At 40.3% G+C, this 21,241-nt stretch overlaps 1 pseudogene; it reads right to left on the bottom strand.

Annotated features, from left to right (window-relative positions):
* LOC146698167 (uncharacterized) overlaps positions 1 to 20,272 on the bottom strand; it is a 34,174-nt pseudogene extending 13,902 nt beyond the window's left edge.
* Between the last annotated feature and the right edge of the window lie 969 nt (positions 20,273 to 21,241).

The raw sequence follows: 21,241 nt of genomic DNA on the forward strand, positions 1-21,241 counted from the left end.
TGACACGATTTAATCTTTCCTTGAATTTTTTTGAGTCTCACTGAGTATACAGCACCAGTGGCTAGTTTTCACCTGTGAATTTCTCAATTTTCATAGACTTCCAATCTCTTTGTCTGTCTCTGTCTTTCTCTTTCCCTTCTGTCTTAGAAACACTCATCATGAACAACAGCACACATTCCTATTTTCAATTATTCTGGCTGAGGGCAATATGTTTTAATGATGAGCTGATTCTCCAAGTGCAGTCTCCAGCTTTGCCAGCCTGAGCAGCAATGCCTTTTGCACATGTCAGGGTCGGGGCCTAGTTGTAATCTGAGGCTCATTACAGCTGGTGAGGCCAAGAGCAGAAACGGAACACAACATCTCCCTGCAGCGCTGAATTACTTTTCCACCACCGGGTTCCCCTCTCTCTCGCTCAGTGTTGCTCTCCTTGTCTCAGCTGCTTCACTGTTTGTCTTTGATCTCTCTCTTTCCTGTCTTATTCCCTCCCTCCTCATCTCTCTCAATCTCAATACCTTGTTCTCCCCATCTGCTTCTCCATTTATTTCTCAGTGTCTTTTTCTTGCTCTCTCTCTTTCTCTTTCTCTTTCTCCCTTCGTTCTGTCTCAGCACTCATTGGGGAGTGCAGTGGGTTTTGAGGCTAGTTTTATTGAGTTTACTCAGGTTCCTGGAAAGGACTGTTTACCAATAAGGTCATGATGAGGTATACCAAGTCTATGAGCAAATCCTCAAATCTCTCTCAAACCATCTGGTGTGTGTGTTTTTATGTGGAGTTGCTTGTTTATTATATGTGTTCATTTTTTCTAGTCCTGAATATTAGATTTCTAGATCCTTCACAGAAGAAGGTTTATCTCACATATTGAGAGGTAAGCTTAGTACTGACAGAACTGTGAATAACCTTGTTAAATAGATACTGGACTGCATCTAAATTACAGCACTACAATTTTCATACATTTAGTAAATTGGAGATGTAAATTATTCATTGTGAAACTTTTCTGCAGTCAGGGGATGCATGAAAAAATGAAGCCAATGTGGAAGTGTCAAAAACTACAGTTTGTCGAAAGGCCACTCGAGGCTCGCTCCAAAAGCAAATCAGTCCTCATACACTTCCATATTAAAATGCCCTACTTTATTCTATCAGTAAAATATCAGTAAAAGCATGTTTATATTATTGAAAGCACTATTAGTACAAAGTGTATTTGCACTGAATGATACAAATACAGTTTTGAGTTCCATGGATAATTTCCACATTCATAAAGACTGTGTGGTGGGTAAATGTTTTTTATAATTCAACTATCTGGATACTAATGTTAGAGGTGTGGCTGCTTTGATTACCAGCTCTCCTCAATCATGGCTAGTAAGGTTATCTTTATAAATCTGGTACCATTTATCTGACAAGAACTATGGTTTGCTGTGTTGTACAGACATTTGTGCTTCGGTTTTGGTGAGCAAAACCATAAAAATAGTGTGATTATGTTGGTAAGAAAAACCAAGATTATATTGTAACCACTGTATTTCTGTCCTTATGTAATGCCTTAAAAATAATCAAAGAAATTCAAAATAATCAGTTTAAAGCAATATTTTGAATTACAGAATGAACATATAAAAGGACTTCTTCTGGATAGCTACATTTTAAGAGTTTTGGCCTTTTTGCTTTTTCATTTTCCACCACAAATATTCAAATAAAACTTTCCTCTGTGTCTGACAGATAGATATGTGGGATTATGTTGAAGAGAGAAAACTTTTCCTGACTCCTTAGGGTATATACGGATAATTTATCCTTTACGGGGATTTGTTTCTATCAAACAAGAGTGAAATGTTATATAAGAGAAGTATATCTGGGAGGAATTTATTCAGCTGTAACTGATCCATTCCCTTTCTGAGCCACTTTTTGACGTTCTTTGATATAATAGAAGAGTGGAGGAAGTGACTAGTGTGGGTAGCTTTTGAATGTTTGAATGCATGAACCCCCTGTGTCAGAATAAAGATAGTAGACTTTCTTCAATATTCATGGACTGAAAACATGATGGGCTATTTGAAAATGAAAAGCCGGCCGTGTAGAAAAATATTGAGAGAAAAGCTGAAATATCCTATAAAATGAAACTGTAGCCCTTCGCAAAGACATCACAATAGGTTTTCTTGAGGAATTTCTCTGGCATTATACTGTCCATCGTAAAACTTTAACTCAGACTCGATTGACTTTAATCCAGTCTCTCTGATTTTCTTCCATTAATGCAGCTTGTTCAAAATGTTGCCGAATGTAGCATGTAGAAATGATTTTTATTGTTGCAACCAAAAAGTTATATTGTTGAACAGTGCATATTAAAAAGAGATTACACTGTCAGTAATCCTCTACACTAAAGGTTGAGGACTCAACTATACTATAAAGTGGCTTAAATGTTAAAGCTTGGATCCGACCCAGATGGACTGCAAATGGGTTTTCCCCCCCTCCTATATACGTTATCATAAAACAACATGCACATTGAATCAGTCAATATGAGATGCAAAATGTTATCAAGTTGATGTCTGTTGTTGACACACTGTTGCATGCTAACACAGATTTTATTTGAACAGAACCCTTATAGTTTAATAGTGATCCTATTTGTTTTAAGCAGCAAATTTGTAACTTCAAGGTCAAAAGTTTTCTGTTACTGTCATGGAGACAGTTTCAAATTCATAAATTAATAATCATATTTCTTCTAGTAACTGTTTCATAACAGTAATATGGTAGTTTAAATATATGTACAAAGACATAGACGGCCTACATCAGCTAAATTAGACCTCATTATTAAAAACGTTGTTGTTTAGTGATGTATCAGCCCATTAATACATTTATAGCACAATTTTAAAGAAAAAAAGAAAAAAAAACTTTACTACTTTTGTTGTCTTTTGTTGTCTGTCTTTTACATGTCATTGGACCTGTTTGAAAGGGTGCACAGATAATGTCTGTTTCTGTCTTGCTGAAGTGAACATGAAGTGATTAAACTGTCTTCTTGTCTTTCTGAAGCAGGTCACAATTTGTGCCACAGCTGTCACCCATCTGGCTTGTGTGCTACCTTGCCAGGATATGTCTTTAGCATTACACCAGTACAATATGTAAAACAAAAGCACGTGTCTCCCCCTGTAAAAACATCAAGGAAGCTGGTGATATTTTGAAGAACCCCTATAATGTTATACAGAAGCAATAATTCCTCTGTCAGCGGCAGATTTTTTTTCTTTTTCACTACCAAAGTATTAATACAACTAATAAGCTCATACAGTGGCAAGCATAATCATCAGCAACTACACACACAGTGCTGTTATCACAATCAGCAGCAGTCTCATATTGTGTGCAGGCAGATTGATTACCAGAGCAGCGGGGCCAATATTCAAAATTTTTTCTCAATGCCCCAAAACACTGATTTTTGTGACCACTGCTAATTTTAAGATAATGTCTTCCACTTTTATATGTCCTCAGTTAAATTACATACTTGCAAATGTATATGTGTGTATCTGTTTTGACTCAGCAAGGATGATATTAAACGAGTAAAAAAAAGAAAGCAAAACTGATATTTTAAAGCAATACAGAATGCTTGAGAGTTTTGCTGCATCCTTGGAGGACCACCCAGAGAAGCTTGATTTCTGCTTGAAGAATTGAACAAATTAAGTTTCTTGATCTTACATGCTGTAATTACTATTCTGAAGTGCAATCACATAATACATCATGATTAGGGAAGCAGATGTTGCAGTTGTTTCTATAATGCAGGTTTGTATCTCATTGAAAACCTTCAGCTCAACAGATAAAAAAAAAGGTACATCAGTAAAAATACAGAGGATATGGGAATCCCTCCTGTATGATATATTCTGTGGTTCAGTGTTGATGGCAGGTTTTCCCTGTGTCTCTATTATGCAACTCTGCAGCAAGAGAATTTGAGAAAAAAACACACTCTACTCTTCACAGTCTACTATTGAATATTTAAACCAAATGTTATTTTAAACATTCAAATTTTGAATCTGAAAGAGCCAATAAGATCAAATAAGCAAATATTGTAAATTATACAACGTGTATATTATTTTGGAGAGGAAACTATATATGTAGTACTAATGACCGTGGAAATTTTCTAGTAAAGATTTTCATGGATGAAGAGACCAGAGGCCAAAACAAGATCAGGTCAGAATAAGATAAGATAAGATAAGATAACCTTTATTAGTCCCACACGTGGGAAATTTGTTTTGTCACAGCAGGAAGTGGACAGTGCAAAAGTTATGAGGCAAAAATTAGAATACAATAAGAATAAATACAGTACACAACTGTACAGAATAGAATAAAATAAAATACTATATACAGTAGAATAAAATAAAATAAATATACAATAAGATAAAAATAGAATACAAATACAAATACTATATACAACTGAGTAAAAATACAACGATGACAGAAAGGATTATTGCACTTAGTATTATTGCATATGTATGGATGTGTGTGCTTGATCAGTTAAAGTCTTTATTATGGAGTCTGACAGCAGTGGGGAGGAAAGACCTGCGAAATCTCTCCGTCCCACACCGTGGGTGCCGCAGTCTCCCACTGAAGGAGCTGCTCAGTGCTGTCACAGTCTGCTGCATGGGGTGGGAGATGTTGTCCATCAGGGATGACAGCTTAGCCGCCGTTCTCCTGTCACTCACCACCTCCACTGGGTCCAGAGGGCATCCTAGAACAGAGCTGGCCCTTCGGATCACCCTGTTCAGTCTCTTCCTGTCCCCAGCAGAGATGCTGCCGCCCCAGCAGACCACGCCATAAAAGATAGCAGAAGCCACAACAGAGTCATAGAATTTCTTCAGGAGTGGGCCCTCCACTCCAAACGACCTGAGTCTCCGCAGCAGGTACAGCCTGCTCTGCCCTTTCCTGTAGAGGGCGTCTGAGTTATGAGTCCAGTCCAGTCTATTGTTCAGATGAACACCAAGGCACCTGTAGCTGTCCACAGCCTCAATGTCCATACCTTGGATGTTCAGTGGTTGCAGTGGAGAATGCTTGTGCCTGCGGAAGTCTACCACCAGTTCCTTGGTTTTACTGGCGTTGATCTGGAGGTAGTTCAGCTGGCACCAGTCCACAAAGTCTTGGGTCAGACCTCTGTACTCCTTGTCGTCCCCATCAGTGATGAGGCCGACTATTGCAGAGTCATCAGAGAACTTCTGCAGGAAGCACTGGGTGGAATTGTGGGAGAAGTCTGCAGTGTAGATGGTGAAGAGGAACGGAGCCAGAACCGTTCCCTGTGGGGCCCCCGTACTGCAGACGACCCTGTCCGACACACAGCCCTGAGTCCTCACATACTGTGGTCGGTCGGTGAGGTAGTCCAGGATCCAGGTAGTGAGGTGATGGTCCACTCCAGAGTTCACCAGCTTGTCCTTTAGAACCGAGGGAAGAATGGTGTTGAAGGCACTGGAGAAATCAAAGAACATGATTCTCACAGTGCTTCCAGCGGTCTCCAGGTGAGCGAGGGAACGATGTAGGAGGTGAATGACGGCATCATCCGCTCCAATGCCAGGCTGGTAGGCAAACTGAAGTGGGTCCAGTGATGAGCTTATTAGGCGCCGAAGCTGAGCCAGGACCAACCGCTCCAGGGTCTTCATCAGGTGGGATGTCAGAGCCACCGGCCTGTAGCTGTTGAGGTACTTGGGGCGTGAAGTCTTTGGCACTGGTGGTGGGAAGTTAGCCAGCTATAGTAGTTCCAGGTGTGATAAAAAAAAAAAGAAGAAATGCCCAAGAAGTACAACAAGCTGTCAACATTTGAGGCCTGCCCTTGAAGAGGGTATACCAGAGAGATAGAAGATGGGAGAATAAACCAGGGAACAATACAACAGCAGCAGCAGCCCCAGCAAAGCTGGAGATAAAGCAATATGGGAAAAGCATATGGGAGAAGGATGTAACACATAACAACAGTGGCTAGTAGATCAAGAACAGACCATAGCAACCTCCGTGAACAGGCTCCAGTAACCTTCACAGTGGCAGACATCCAAAAAAGGGTCTCAAGCATGAAGATTTGGACAGCATCAGGCCCAACTGGATCTCTATGCCTACTGACTAAAGAAGCTTATTGCACTTCATGAACATCTGGCACCACAAATAAACTAGCTGGTAATGGATGAGACACCCAGAATGCCTAATTGAAGCCTGGACAGTCCTGATCCCCAAGTATCCCCCCAAAAAGACCAGTCTCATCCAACTACCATCTAATAACCTGCCTCATTGCAACATGGAATCTCCCATCAGGCATCATAGCGGGTAAAATGAACAGGGACTTGACTCAATACATGACACAGAAAGGGCACAGAAAGGAATTAGCAGAAACACCAGAGGAGCAAAACATCGGCTACTGGTAGATAGACCAATCACTCGAGACCATAAGACCACATTGCACACTGCTTGGATTGACTACAAGAAAGCTTACAACTCAGTGTCTTACACATGGATCCTGGAATGCCTAGGATTACACATTAAGAGCCTTCATCTGGAATTCCTTGGGGATGTAGTGAACAACACTAGGGGCCACACGACATTGTTTAACTTATCCACACTTCTAAGATGTATTGCAATGACATCAGTCATGACCGGAGAAGTGTTGTCAGATTCAGATACTAGCAAAGAGGATAGTTAGTCAGAACTTATGGTACTGCACTACCAGAAGGCAAGATTGCAGACATTGAGGACAGCTAGAAGTATGTGGAAATCCCACTGGCAAATCGGAACCATGAAGAGGCTGCTAGGAAAGCTGCAACCCCTAAATATCTTCAGAGAGTAAGGCAAGACCTGAATGCGAAGAACAGAGATCTGACCAATCAACAACTATGTCCTGCTGATCGTTAGAAACCCTGCTGGGTTAATAAGCTGACCAAAGGATGAAATAGAAGCCACTGACATCAAGACAAGAAAACTCCTTAACATGCATGGAGGGTTTCACCCCAAGTCCAGCACCTTGAGACTGTACACTAAGTGGAAGGAAGGTGGCCAAGGACTAGTGTCAGAACCACTACCCAGTATGAAACAAAAAGTTGATACCATAAGTGTAACAACATAAGTACAGATAATGACCGCCCAGGTGGGTGAGTGGGGAAATTATTTGTTATACATGTTAATATATAAATGTCTATGTAAACTGTATTTGATATGATAAGAAAAAGAACAGTCGGGTCATGTGATGATATTTGTCACATTAGACAATCCAGTCCCAGATTTGTATTTTATTTTTTAATAGCTACAATATTTAGCTAGGAGCAACTATTTAGTACATTTATCTGTCTTGTATTGCATCTCTTGTTTATTGAACTGCCAAAGCTGATAATACAATAAATCACTAATTTCATTTTTTAAAAATAAAAAGTACGTAAGAAACAAACAAAAAAATAAAATAAAATCAAGCAACTGCAAGACTTTTAATAGGAGAAATAGTACAACAAGCATCAGAAAAATAAAAGTAGAAAAAATGGTGTGGGTATTTTGGTCATATGACCACTACAAGAAAGGCCACTTTATGGTCTATTTCAGGTGTGCCACTCCCTCTGTGGTAGAGAATGGACCAGAACAAAACAGTTGTCTGGTACTTTGAGCTCCCACCCTGTCCCTGCACGAGACTATATTCCACACAGCAGGCTGTGAAATCATTTTGGTCTCCCTCGGAAGAGAGCCCCCATGCAGAAATCCATAAATTCATGAGCATCTACCATCCACACATGAAACGAAAGGATGTGGTGGAAAAAAGAAAAAGAGTATGACAGAGAGGAAAGAGAGAAATACAGTGAAAGAGGAAAAGAAGGAGAGGCAAACAGACAGGAGGACACTGCAAAAGAGGAGAAGAATAAAAACTGGACAGGCAGAGCAAAAGAGAGGAACAAAAAGGAAAAGAGACAAATGAATGCTGAGGAGCAGGGTAAGTGCTTGGAGGGACCCAGCATGAGTCTAGTGTGAACCCCCGACCGATTCAGCACCGGAAGACACAGTCATAGGAAAATCAAAATTCTTTGGTTGCTTTCACATGCACACAGAAACATGCATACATCCTATGACAGACACTAACACAGAAACACATTATTAAGAGGACCTTTGAGTATGCACTCTGCTTTTGATGATCTTACATATTCTGATGTTCATGTACATGCACAAGCACACTTGCATACACAGCTGCTGTGTTTCTTAATTCAAGCACAATTCTCACTCCCTAACTCCCTGGTAGCCCTCAGCCTGCCTGCCCTTTTAGCTCTCCCATGTCTTTGCACTTCCACTTACTTTCCTGCATTCCAACCCCAAAGTGTACCAAAGCTAACAGATTTGCAAAGATTACTTTAGAAATACAGACAAATAAACTACCCTGTTAAAAAATAGAAGTGCTTTATTACTTCATTAAAATATTGTAGCTTAATAGATTACCTTTAATTACTTTTCTAAAATTTAAATAGGGCAATATGGCAGAAAAGTCAGGCTGTAAATGTTTCCTCAAGATTGTTGTCAGGAATATTGATGTCGGTATTATTCAGTATTGTTCAACTGCCAACTGAATAGAACCTAATGGTGCTGAACTTAAATTAGTCCCAGCGGCTATGCTGACACATATTGCCTGGAAATTTGCCAAAAAGAGAAGAAAAGATGGAAAAAAGATGAAAAGCAACACAATGAATATTAAATTCTTCATATAAAATCCTCTTCATAAGGATCATAGCATATATATGTGTAAATGTCTGTATATACCCCATCTCCAACTTACTGGGTATTTAAATCTGTGTTTTTTAAAACCCCATTTATTACAGATTCTAATTCTGCTGCTTTTCATATATATTATGTTAATTTCATTGTTCCCCTATGAAGAAATCATAGTAGCAGCAATAGCTAGCAATTGCTACTGCTATGATATTGTGAGCAATATTAAGCTCTCTGTTTGCGTTTGACTTTCTTTCCAGTGTTATGCTAAGTGTATGTAACCTGTAAATAGTCACCAAACGGTCAGCAAGATTTGCATCCATGATCCTGTTCCAATCACCACTAAATACAGACTTAAGACTTTGAAAAAGAACCACAAGCCTAACAAAAACTGCTTGTAGGGCAGGTTCTAATACATACAGTTTTTGAAACCAGTATATGCTCATACAATCTCATTCTAACTTTCAGTACCTGCCATTTCTTTTGGTCACTGTGATTGATTAGTTAGATTTATTTACCTTTGTAAGTTAATTATGTATGTATCTAGATGCTACCCTACACAAATTTCTCTTAACAGAGTATATGTAGTTGAAGTGCAGTAAGAACAAAACATTAAGTAGCCTATGTAGATATCGCATCTGCACCCTGGACTGCAAGTTTGATATACCCAGAATACCTGTGTTATCTGGCTTAACCCACCTTAACATTTGTGGTAGTCACACAAAGGTGTTTATCAACTTGAGAAGTTAAAACAGGGTATATCAATCTAGCTAGGAGTATCTTCATGTGACAGGAGTGGTGCTGCCAGCATCTGACCACTCACAAAAAAATGGCTAATGTCTAGCGATTCATTTTACAAAGGAAGTAAACTTTGATGTAACCCCTTCATATTAGAAAAATATGAAGTGGTTAAACACATAACAGGGCTCTAGACTAACTTTTTGCCATGGGCGTACCGGTACGCCTAACTTTAAAAAGTTAGGTGTACCGGCACAAAAGTTAGGCGCACACAAATTTTATAATAATTTATATAATATAATGTGTTTTTCTGGATACACTGTGCTTTTTCAGCATTCAAAGATTGATGACACCGTGTCAGAGCACTGGCTATGAATTTCAGAAGGATCAGGCCTTAACTTAACTGAAAAGTTAGCAATAGTTCTTTTCCTATTACAGCTACATCCACTTCTGTCGGGCCTAGGCTGCTCACTAGGGCTGGGTATCATCACTGATTTCTATAATCCATTCGATTCTGGTTTTCAAAGTCCCGATTCAATTCAACTTAGCCTCAGACAGTCAGAAATATTATAATTCTGATCATTTATCAGTACTGACTTCATCAGAATTGTGAACATCACAGCAGATGCCTTTGTGTGAAAGTAACTGAGAATAAAACACAGAAAAACATGAAGGAGATTTTCCTGGTCTGGCTTTTTATAGCAGATAACCTTAAAAATATTCTACAATGTTCTGCATATAAAGTTTAAATTTCTTCAGTATTGAACAACAGAAAAAATAGGCTTTCTTGTCCGAGGTCATTTAAGTGAAAAAAGAAAAGAAAAAGACAGCAGCCGACAGCGCTGTAAACAACGGTAGACTGGTGGGTAATAAGCGAATGAATACAGGGAGTGCAGAATTATTAGGCAAGTTGTATTTTTGAGGAATAATTTTATTATTGAACAACAACCATGTTCTCAATGAACCCAAAAAACTCATTAATATCAAAGCTGAATGTTTTTGGAAGTAGTTTTTAGTTTTAGCTATTTTAGGGGGATATCTGTGTGGGCAGGTGACTATTAATGTGCATAATTATTAGGCAACTTAACAAAAAACAAATATATACCCATTTCAATTATTTATTTTTACCAGTGAAACCAATATAACATCTCCACATTCACAAATATACATTTCTGACATTCAAAAACAAAACAAAAACAAATCAGCGACCAATATAGCCACCTTTCTTTGCAAGGACACTCAAAAGCCTGCCATCCATGGATTCTGTCAGTGTTTTGATCTGTTCACCATCAACATTGCGTGCAGCAGCAACCACAGCCTCCCAGACACTGTTCAGAGAGGTGTACTGTTTTCCCTCCTTGTAAATCTCACATTTGATGATGGACCACAGGTTCTCAATGGGGTTCAGATCAGGTGAACAAGGAGGCCATGTCATTAGTTTTTCTTCTTTTATACCCTTTCTTGCCAGCCACGCTGTGGAGTACTTGGACGCGTGTGATGGAGCATTGTCCTGCATGAAAATCATGTTTTTCTTGAAGGATGCAGACTTCTTCTTGTACCACTGCTTGAAGAAGGTGTCTTCCAGAAACTGGCAGTAGGACTGGGAGTTGAGCTTGACTCCATCCTCAACCCGAAAAGGCCCCACAAGCTCATCTTTGATGATACCAGCCCAAACCAGTACTCCACCTCCACCTTGCTGGCGTCTGAGTCGGACTGGAGCTCTCTGCCCTTTACCAATCCAGCCACGGGCCCATCCATCTGGCCCATCAAGACTCACTCTCATTTCATCAGTCCATAAAACCTTAGGAAAATCAGTCTCGAGATATTTCTTGGCCCAGTCTTGATGTTTCAGCTTGTGTGTCTTGTTCAGTGGTGGTCGTCTTTCAGCCTTTCTTACCTTGGTCATGTCTCTGAGTATTGTACACCTTGTGCTTTTGGGCACTCCAGTGATGTTGCAGCTCCGAAATATGGCCAAACTGGTGGCAAGTGGCATCTTGGCAGCTGCACGCTTGACTTTTCTCAGTTCATGGGCAGTTATTTGTCGCCTTGGTTTTTCCACACGCTTCTTGCGACCCTGTTGACTATTTTGAATGAAACGCTTGATTGTTCGATGATCACGCTTCAGAAGCTTTGCAATTTTGAGACTGCTGCATCCCTCTGCAAGATATCTCACAATTTTTGACTTTTCTGAGCCTGTCAAGTCCTTCTTTTGACCCGTTTTGCCAAAGGAAAGGACGTTGCCTAATAATTATGAACACCTGATATAGGGTGTTGATGTCATTAGACCACACCCCTTCTCATTACAGAGATGCACATCACCTAATATGCTTAATTGGTAGTAGGCTTTCGAGCCTATACAGCTTGGAGTAAGACAACATGCATGAAGAGGATGATGTGGACAAAATACTCATTTGCCTAATAATTCTGCACTCCCTGTAATACAGAAAACAGAGATTGGAGATGGGAAACTGTTCTTGAAGTACAGAGAGAGATAGAGAGAGAGCTAGCTGTGCATGGAGTGTGATTTTAATAGTCGTGGAAGCAAAACAGCAAAATTCATGACGACATTGATCAAATGTGAAGCGCAGTTTGCTGCTTCTTTTGCTGCTGGCTCAGTGAATTTTGGTTGGAGAGAGACAAAACCTGCAGCTCAGAATCAGCGCAAAAAGACGTGAACACAGCGCGGACCGGACGCATCAGGATCGCTAAGCTCTGACAGCGTGTCCGTCTACGGGCCGTCGGGTGAGAAAGCCGAGAAAGACAAAGCTGATTCTGATACGTCAGGTCCGCTCTGTGTTTACGTCTTTGTGTGGAATCCGTGTACCTGCTCTCATTTGCTGTTTGGTTGTTGTTGAAATGGTTTTGTGAGCTTTAATCTGAGAATCTGGCGTTTCTGGCAAAACACAGTTATATTTAAAAGTCGATTCAGGATTTAATGAATTGATATCGCTTTATTCAAGCTACTCTCCTCCCACTTCCACCTGCACTTTCAACTGGACCACGGCCAATCAGAGAGGTCCCGCCCCTTACTATCTCTGATTGGTTTAGTCCACGATAGGGGCAAAATGTGTGTCTGTTGTTGACCACAGGAAAGGTTGCAGATTTTTTTTTTTCTTTTTTGCTACCCGAACAGTTGGTCGCACAGGTGCAACCAAATATTTTTTTTTAGTCGCACCACTGAAAAATTTGGTCGCACTCTAGAGCCCTGCATAATACGGATATAAATAAACCATGGCACGATATTCATGTAATAAAAGAATAATGAGATAACAAATTTTACTTCAGTTTAAATTGTAATTCTAATACTAAGCTTGAATTACTTAAATTATCAACAGGAACATGAACAGAAGCAGAGAAAAAAAAACCAGCTTCATTTTCTGTTGTCTAAATTGTAGAGAGTGACTTTGCCTCTAAACAGAAAATGAATAGGTAGAAGTGTTAAAGTGGGATGCAGCGTGCAGGGCAGCTCTAAAATCAGTTGTAGTGGCTGAGGAAGGGAAAAAGATTCACAACTCACAATAATTTCTATTGAGAGCTCCAGTAGGTTTTCTTTGTGTATTGGTTGTGATCAGCTGTTCAGGGCTACTGCTGCTCTGACGTTTACTACTCTTTGTGCAGGTGATGCCTGCATTTTAAACGTAATTGTTACACCTGGTAGAGCAGCCACACTGATCATTTTATTAAAGATGAAAGAATTTAGACAGTTTGTAACTCTCAGTGTTCGTTTGACTTTGGGACCTGTAGTGGAGTTTGGACCCGGAAATGGCTAATGACATCAGACTTAATGACTGGATTATGTGGAAAAAAAGAAGAGGGGCAGACATTCCAAAGACAGCAAGTGTAGTGGTACAGGGCAAGTACACAGTTAGACGGGTGAGCCGGATTTAAATGTATCGGGGGAAAAGTGGAGAAACAAGTGGAAATATAAAATGAGCAGCATCTTGGCCGCATTTCAATCATATTAGAAACTGCAAAGCTGAGTGGAGAATCTTTTCAAATTAGAAGCCTGCTAAAGTGATATTCATTTTTATTTTCAAACTTGTCCAGCTTCAATCTCATGTGTGTTCCCCCTAGTAGTATTAAATGCATAAAGGCTTTTATGAAAACACTGATTAAAAAAATTACGTCCTTGAAAAAATGATTGAAAAAGATAACATTTACAGTTCAGTTTTGAATATTACATAATAATATTACATAATAATGATAATAATAACCCTTAAGTCTTTTGATCTGCTGCTCACCACAAGCAATCCCCAGCTGCAATCACAGCCTGGAAGATGGTGAAAGATGTACCCTTAGGCCCCCTCCTCGATTCAGAGATGGTCTTTCCCTTTTCACTTAAAAGGCCTTCTTGACTCCGCTCTCTAACCAGTGTTCCTCCCTGTCCAGGATGTGTACATCCTCATCATTAAAAGAGTGTCCACTGGCCTGTAGGTGTAAATAAACTGCAGAGTCCTGGCCTGACGAGGTAGCTCTTCTGTGTTGTGCCATCCGCTTTGCCAAAGGTTGTTTGGTTTCCCCGATGTATAAATCCTGGCAATCCTCCTGGGCACTTAACAGCGTACACTATGTTACTCTGTTTGTGTCGGGGGACCCGATCCTTGGGTTGGACCAATTTTTGGTGCTTCAAAAGCCACACAGTGTTTAGAAAAAATGCATCTCAGCTGTTCCGATACTCCTGACACATACGGGATCACTACAGGTTTTCGCTTAGGCAGCGGTTGTCCTTCTCTCCTGGATTGCCTGGAGCTTTCTTTTGCCTCCTTCCCAGCTTTGACAAAAGTCCGGCTGGGATAACCACATTTACTCAGGGCCTTCTTGATGTGATGTTCTTCTGCTTCCCTGGCCGCTGTGTCTGTGGGAATGGTGTTCGCTCTGTTGTAGTGTAGGTGGTGTTCCAGTGTAGGATAACAACGCCCTCTTTTCTTCTTCTTCCATATACAAATTAGCCACGATCAGTGTTGGTCAAGTTACTTGAAAAAAGTAATCAGTAACTAATTACTGATTACATCCCCCCAAAAGTAATCCCGTTACTTTACTTATTACTTATTTTCAAAAGTAATTAATTACTTAGTTACTTTTTAAAAACACGATTTACAACCTGAATAGGTGATAAAGCGATAGATCTTTCAGCCCAATTCTACTGTTTCTGCATAATCCATCATACAAAATGTAATCAAATGGAAAAGTCTCTTTTTTTTAAACTTGTTTTATCAGTTTTAATCTTTTAACTTTATGCATCAAGCAAAAATTTAATTATATGCAACATTCTCTGACTTGAAGAAATTAGTTTAACATTTAAACCTATTGTCTGCACATTCCAGCACATAAAATAAAATATTTTTTGTGTTTACACTCAGTCTTTCAAATACATGCAAGTAAAACACAGCAGAAAATAAATAAAATCAAAGATTAGCGGTCCTGTTGCTCTATTTTCACCTGTAAAGCAGGACTAGGGTAGGTGGAGGTGTGCTCTGGTGCAGGTGTGCCGCAGCAGTCAGTGGAAGAATCCGTGAGTTTCTCTGTAAATTTCCCATTATGTCGTTGCGCACTCGGTGCTTGTTTAGGGTTTTTTTTTCGCTGTAAAAAGAAGTTTTCTTCCCACGCACAACGGACACTAATGTTTTTGTCACTTTTTATGGAATCAAACATAAAGTAAGGTCAGTACTTCCACGCTTTAAACGCTGCATGCTCATACTCTCTCCCGCACTCGATATATTATCCATTGTTAATCTGCACACAGCTGTTGTCACGAACGTCGCACTCGCTTATGTGTCATGAGACATTCCCGCAAAAAAATCACAGTTTTAGTAACGCAGTAACGCAGCGTTCCTATGGGAAAGTAACGGTAATCTGATTACCGTTTTACAATAGTAATCCCTTACTTTACTCGTTACTAGAAAAAAGTAATCAGATTAACAAGTAACGCGTTACTGCCCATCTCTGGCCACGATGAATGAAACTGGGGAAACCATGGCACACCCATGTTTCTGCCTATAGAACTGACCCTTGTATGTGAAGTAGGTGGAATGAAGACACAGTTCCAAAAGCAAAAACACTTGGTCAATGCTGAGAGTGGTCCTGTTGCTGAGATTGGGGTCATCCTGTAATCTCTTACGAACTACCTCCAACGCTTCCGACCAAGTTGATCATACAGACAATCTGTCTTAAAGGTGTAACCTGTTTATATATCTTCAGTAAAGCATACAGACTTGGTGTAGATTCCCCTGGGTATAGCCTGTTGTATGAGGTCTGGTCGATAGCCTTGTCTTGTTCTAACTGCTTCAGGCAGTCTATCATCCTCTTCCTGTAGTCACTTCCTGGGTCTTGTTTCAGGGGCTCATAAGTATTTTCGTCACTGAGTAGTGACAAAATTTTCTCATGATAGACTTTCTGGTTTAGCAATACTGTGCACCTACCCTTGTCTGCAGGAAGGATGATAATGTTGTTGTCATTACTAAGGCACTCTCCTCACCATGGAGGAGAGTGCCTTCCCCTCCTCCATGGTGATGTTGGATGCTGGGGGCTTTGCATTGCTGAGACAGGCCAACACTTTTGTCCGTAGTTGCACTGCTTCCACTTCTGCAATATTGTTGTTTCGAATTGCTGTTTCTGTGGCTGTGATCAGTTCCACTAGCGGGATTTGTCTCGGCGTGACAGCAAAATTCAACCCTTTAGCAAGGATGTTTTTCTCTGTTTGGGTGAGCTGTCTGTCAGACAAATTCTTCACCCACTTGTCCACATCCTCGATGTCGCATCCTTCTCTCTTCTGGCCGCTGAGGACACTCAACGTAATGTGCTGTGGTTTCCGACGTACAACAAGTAAGTCAAACTTACTTGTTGTACGTCCTTAGCAGCAGTGTTGGGTAAGTTACTTTAAATTAGTAACTTAGTTACATTACTAGTTACTTCTATCAAAAGTAACTCAATTACTTCAAGTTACTCGTTACTTTCAGAGTAACTAGTTACTAGGGAAAGTAACTTTGGTTTTACTCAGAATTCTCTTGTTAATGTGTTGCTTCCGTAACTGGATACCCGGCAAGATTGCCAGTCTTCTAGCTTGCTTACTTGCCACAAGTGCACTGTGCCACCTACCAATAGAAAGGAAAAAATAATGTGCACATTTCCACAAGAGAAATCCCACGCCTGATTCTATTCTAGCCTGCTTTTTACATCCAACACGAAAACTGCAGTCGTGGTGCTTTCGATTGTACTCAGAACTCGGAAATTCTGCCTTCTGAATAGGAAGATGTAGGTAACACCAGACTGCAGATGAGCTGCATACAGGGCTGGACTGGGACAAAAAAATCGTCCCGGGCATTTTGACTAGAGACCGGCCCACCATTATAGGAAAAATCATAAAGCCTTTGAATGAAAATAAACACTGTTGTGACTGTGATGTACACTGTTCTGATGGTATATATGTATCAATCTATCAATTGTTTGTGGCAACACTTTGCTAGACCCGCCCCTGCACAGTTACCAGCTGTCAGCTGCTTAGAAAAGGATCCTGATGTTATTAGTCTCTCAGAAACAGTTCATAACTTCCCTTCAACTCATTCATGTCACCTAAAAGGTAAACCTGTTTCTCCATCACAGCTCTGATGATTTAGTAAGGACATCTCCTGGTTTCATCTTCATGTTTCCCTCTCATCACATAACCAAACCAATATCATAACCAGCAGGTTTACAGCTGTGGCTCCAGCCAACATCAGCTGATACTAGAAATTAATATTAAATAAATTCTAACAACAACTGATCAAGCTTAAAAGTGCTGCTGTTGTTTACCGCGACATCCGCTGGTTTCCTCTTTCTGGAACAAAGTGGGCGATAAATAAACAAGAGAGAAAAGCCGATCAGCTGATCATTGATCAGTTTCATGATTGAAGTAGAAACAGGAGAGGGAGGGTGAGAGGATGAGAGAAGAAGAGGCAGCTGTGCGGCGTAAACACAGAATAACTCCAGCTTTGTGTCTTTGTCATTGTAGCTGAAGTCCGGGACAAACTGTTCCTTTTCACCTCAATACGAAACCCGTAATATTTTCTCTGAATACGAGACGATTCCGTTTTTTACATGGCGGTTGGCAACTCTAATAATTAACCTTATGAACAAAATAAAGTTCAACATCAGTAACATAGCACCCACCCAGCTGTATAGAAACTCCGTCATGCTAGCTAGCACGCAGTACGAAAAAGTCAGCATAACGAAAATAAACTCCACCTAAACTTGGTTCATATCTGACCCAGATGGACTGCAGGTTATAACTTCTTACCTGAAGTTCAGTTCACCTGACACTCTCGGACCGGCGGCCGCTTCGGGTCTCTCCTCTTGCCTCCCTTTTTCTTCATCCACCTGCTGGCTTCCACCACTTGCTAATGTTATTGAATCTGTGGAAGCTCCGCGATAGCCACCACACGAAGTAACGAATAACGAGCCTATCTAAATCCCAGTAACGAGTAACGCGTTCCCGGTTTTGGCATAATAACTAGTTACCGTGCTCGTTACCACAATAATAATGTAGTTACTGTAATGCGTTACTTAATAACGCGTTAGTCCCAACACTGGTTAGCAGTGATGTGAACAACGGCGTTACTAGTGGTGTTACTTTTTTCAGTAACGAGTAAACGAACTAATTGCTACTTCTATCATTACAACGCCGTTACTGTTACTAACAAGAAAATGCGGTGCGGTCGCGTTACTATTTTTCAACAAACAGACGGTTGAAGCTGTCTTCAGCTTACCACATCTTATATCAGTTGCACGGAAGTAGCTGTAAGTAATCTGGGCGCTACAGCTTTAAGCAGCTGTGCGCACTCCCGCGGGCGGCAATCACTTTCTAGCAGACAATCACTTTTTGGCACAACACCTGGAGCTAAGGGGCAAACAATCGCAAGAGTGCTGCTGTTTGACTGAGGAAGAATAAAGTAGTCGTGGTAAGCCAATCACATGACCACTTCAAGATGACAAAGCAACAAAGTGATATATACCAGTTTTTAAATTGTGTTGATAGGCCACGTAAAACCAGAGTCATGATAAACAATATATACGCGACGTTTTTTCCTCAATATTTCGTCACGTCTAACATCTAAGGACAGCGCTAGCAAGCACTCTCTGCTTATGACCAAAAAACAAAAAAACCTGCCCTTTGTTGGTGGAAAAATTTACCATGTCAACCAATCAAAAATGATATGGCAACATGACATTTGGTTGTTTAAGAAGAGGGGGAAGTTTGAGGCGTGACAGCGAGAAAGCGAGAGAGAGAGAGAGAAAGACAGCAGAAAAAGAGAGAGAGCGAGTTTTGAGATGTGAGAGATTTGTGACGTTTAGCATGTTTGGAGTGTGTAGTTAATGTGTTGTCTTGTGTAGGTAGTGTGTAGTGTTGTGGACAGTTTTGTGTTGTGTGTCAGAACAATGAGGCAACTGCTGTCTCCAGGTAAAAAACAGGAGTGATGCGCCTCCTGCTGTCAGACCTGCAGGTATCAGGCTGTGATGTTCTCCTTTATAGTGGACAGAATATTTTTTCAATGGCACAAATAATTTGTGTGGCATCTTATTGAATGCAGAACACCTGATTGTTATGTAAATAGTTTGAAATGGTTATTAAAAAAGGGGTAAAAGGTAAAGGGCTGCAAATAACTTTGTTGTTTGCAAATGTTGTGAAATATGATTCATTAATGTTTGTGGTTGTTACAGTAAAAAATATAACTTTTTCTACTCTGATTTTGTGTTTTTTGTCTAATTTTAGATCAATTGTGTTAATACAGTATGTCAAAATAAAAACATAACTGTAAATTCAGACTCGTGAGGTTGTGCTGAAAAGGATGACACCAAACATGGCAAAGTAAATAGTTTTTAAAGATGAAATGTAGAGGTAAAATCAAAAGTAGTTAAAAATGGCGAATTATACCCTGGACCCCAGAGAGTTAAACATTTTTTTAAAAAGTAACCCAATAGTTACTATTCAAGTAATTAATTACTTTTATAATCTTGTAACTCAATTACTAACTGTTACTTTTTTGAAGAAGTAACTAGTAACTATAAGTAATTACTTTTTCAAAGTAACTTGCCCAACACTGGTCGTTAGTATGAAGGAACTGACCTCCCTGCCCACTGTTCCTTAAGTGGGCTGGTTTCATTCATTATGCAAATGTACTGTTTATAAGATTGGGGAAACCTGCTGTCAGCTGGGACTGAAGAAGTCACTTGGATGAGTGACGAAAGGTTTCTCCCACTGAAAACGCTACATCCAGATGAACAGAATCAACTTTTGGAGATTTACAGCTTTTCCTACCAATAAATACCTCACTTATGGCCATTCATACTACACAAAGCAAATAAGCAATGTACAATTAAATGATAAAAAAGTTTCTATTTTTCAATTGCTTCTATAGAAATTTCTTTTTTATGACTACACTCTTAAATATTCTATGTGAAAAAAACGCTTGCCCCCTTCCCGGATCCCTATTTCTTTTGTATGTTTGTCACACATAAATGTTTCAGATCATCAAAATTTTTTTAATTTTTAAGACTTTTAAGATTTTAATATTAGACAAAGATGCAGGTTCTAAGTGAAGGTGATTATTACTAAGAGCAAAAAACTGGTTGCCCCCTAAACTTAATAAGTGGTTGGGCCACCCTTAGCAGCAACAACTACAATCATGTGTTTGCGATAATTGGCAATCAGTCTTTTCCAGGAATTTTTGCCCACTCATCTTTGCAGACTTGTTGCTAAGTGTCAGGGTTCTGTGTGGCTGGTCGGGTTGTTGTACTCACCTTCTTCGCCTTGGGGGATGTCTGGATACCTGTGCCTCCTCGGACCCCTCACCATCTACTTACCTGATGCTCCTTCTGGCTGATTGCCCCTGACACCATTTAAGGTCTTGGTGGAATGCTATTCCTCGTTGGATTGTTGTACTATTCTCAGTTAGTGTAGCCTGGTTCTCTATTGTATTCCTCTTTGTGCCACCTGGTTCTCTGGCTAATCGTTGTTTTTCCGTCTCCCCTGCACAGACCTCCCTGGACCCCAGCCTGCCTTCCGTGGACACAGGGAAGGCAGTAAAGACGAGTGTGAGGAGTGTCTTTTCCCCAGCCCTGGACCTACCCTAGGAATCCCTGGACCCCAATTCCCCCTCTCAGTGTACATATGTAAATATTCCACCTGGTTTTTTGAATAATCCCTGTTCTGTTTGCACAGTTCTGAGTCCTGCACTTGAGTCCAGCCTTGTAATCCTGGCATTACGGTCATGCAACAGAATTTCAATCAGACTGAGGTCAGGACTTTGACTAGACAACTCCAAAGTCTTCTTTTTGTTTATCTTAAGCCATTCATTGGTGGATTTGCTGGTGTGTTTTAGATCATTGTCCTGCTACAGAACCCAAGTGCGCTTCAGCCTGAAATCATGAACAGATGGCCGGACATTCTCCTTCAGGATGTTTTGGTAGGGAGCAGAATTCATGGTTCCATTTAGCAGAGCAAGTCTTCCAGGTCCTGAAGTGACAAAACAGTCCCAGGCCATCACACTGCCACCATCATATTTTACTGTTGGTATGATGTTCCCTTTTTTGAAATGCTGTGTTAGTTTTATGCCAAATGTAATGGGACACACCTCTTCCAAAAAGTCTTGTCAGTCCACACTGTCAGGGCCAGTGTGGCTGCCAGGCAGAGTGGACCCAAAGTGCAGATTCGAACAAAGATATTCAAAGCGTGAAGTGAAATAATTTATTTACAATGACTAGAGAGCACAGGCACTAATGAGATGTGCGGGGAGTTATTTACAGGGGAGTGCGTGGGGGGCTATATACAACAGTACGACAATACTATTTAGAAAACGTAGAAACTAT

The sequence above is a fragment of the Copadichromis virginalis genome, linkage group LG11 (genome assembly GCF_057382275.1).
Source record: "Copadichromis virginalis isolate Kocher_CV1m ecotype Utaka linkage group LG11, C_Virginalis_male_GT1.1, whole genome shotgun sequence".
NCBI lineage: Eukaryota > Metazoa > Chordata > Actinopteri > Cichliformes > Cichlidae > Copadichromis > Copadichromis virginalis.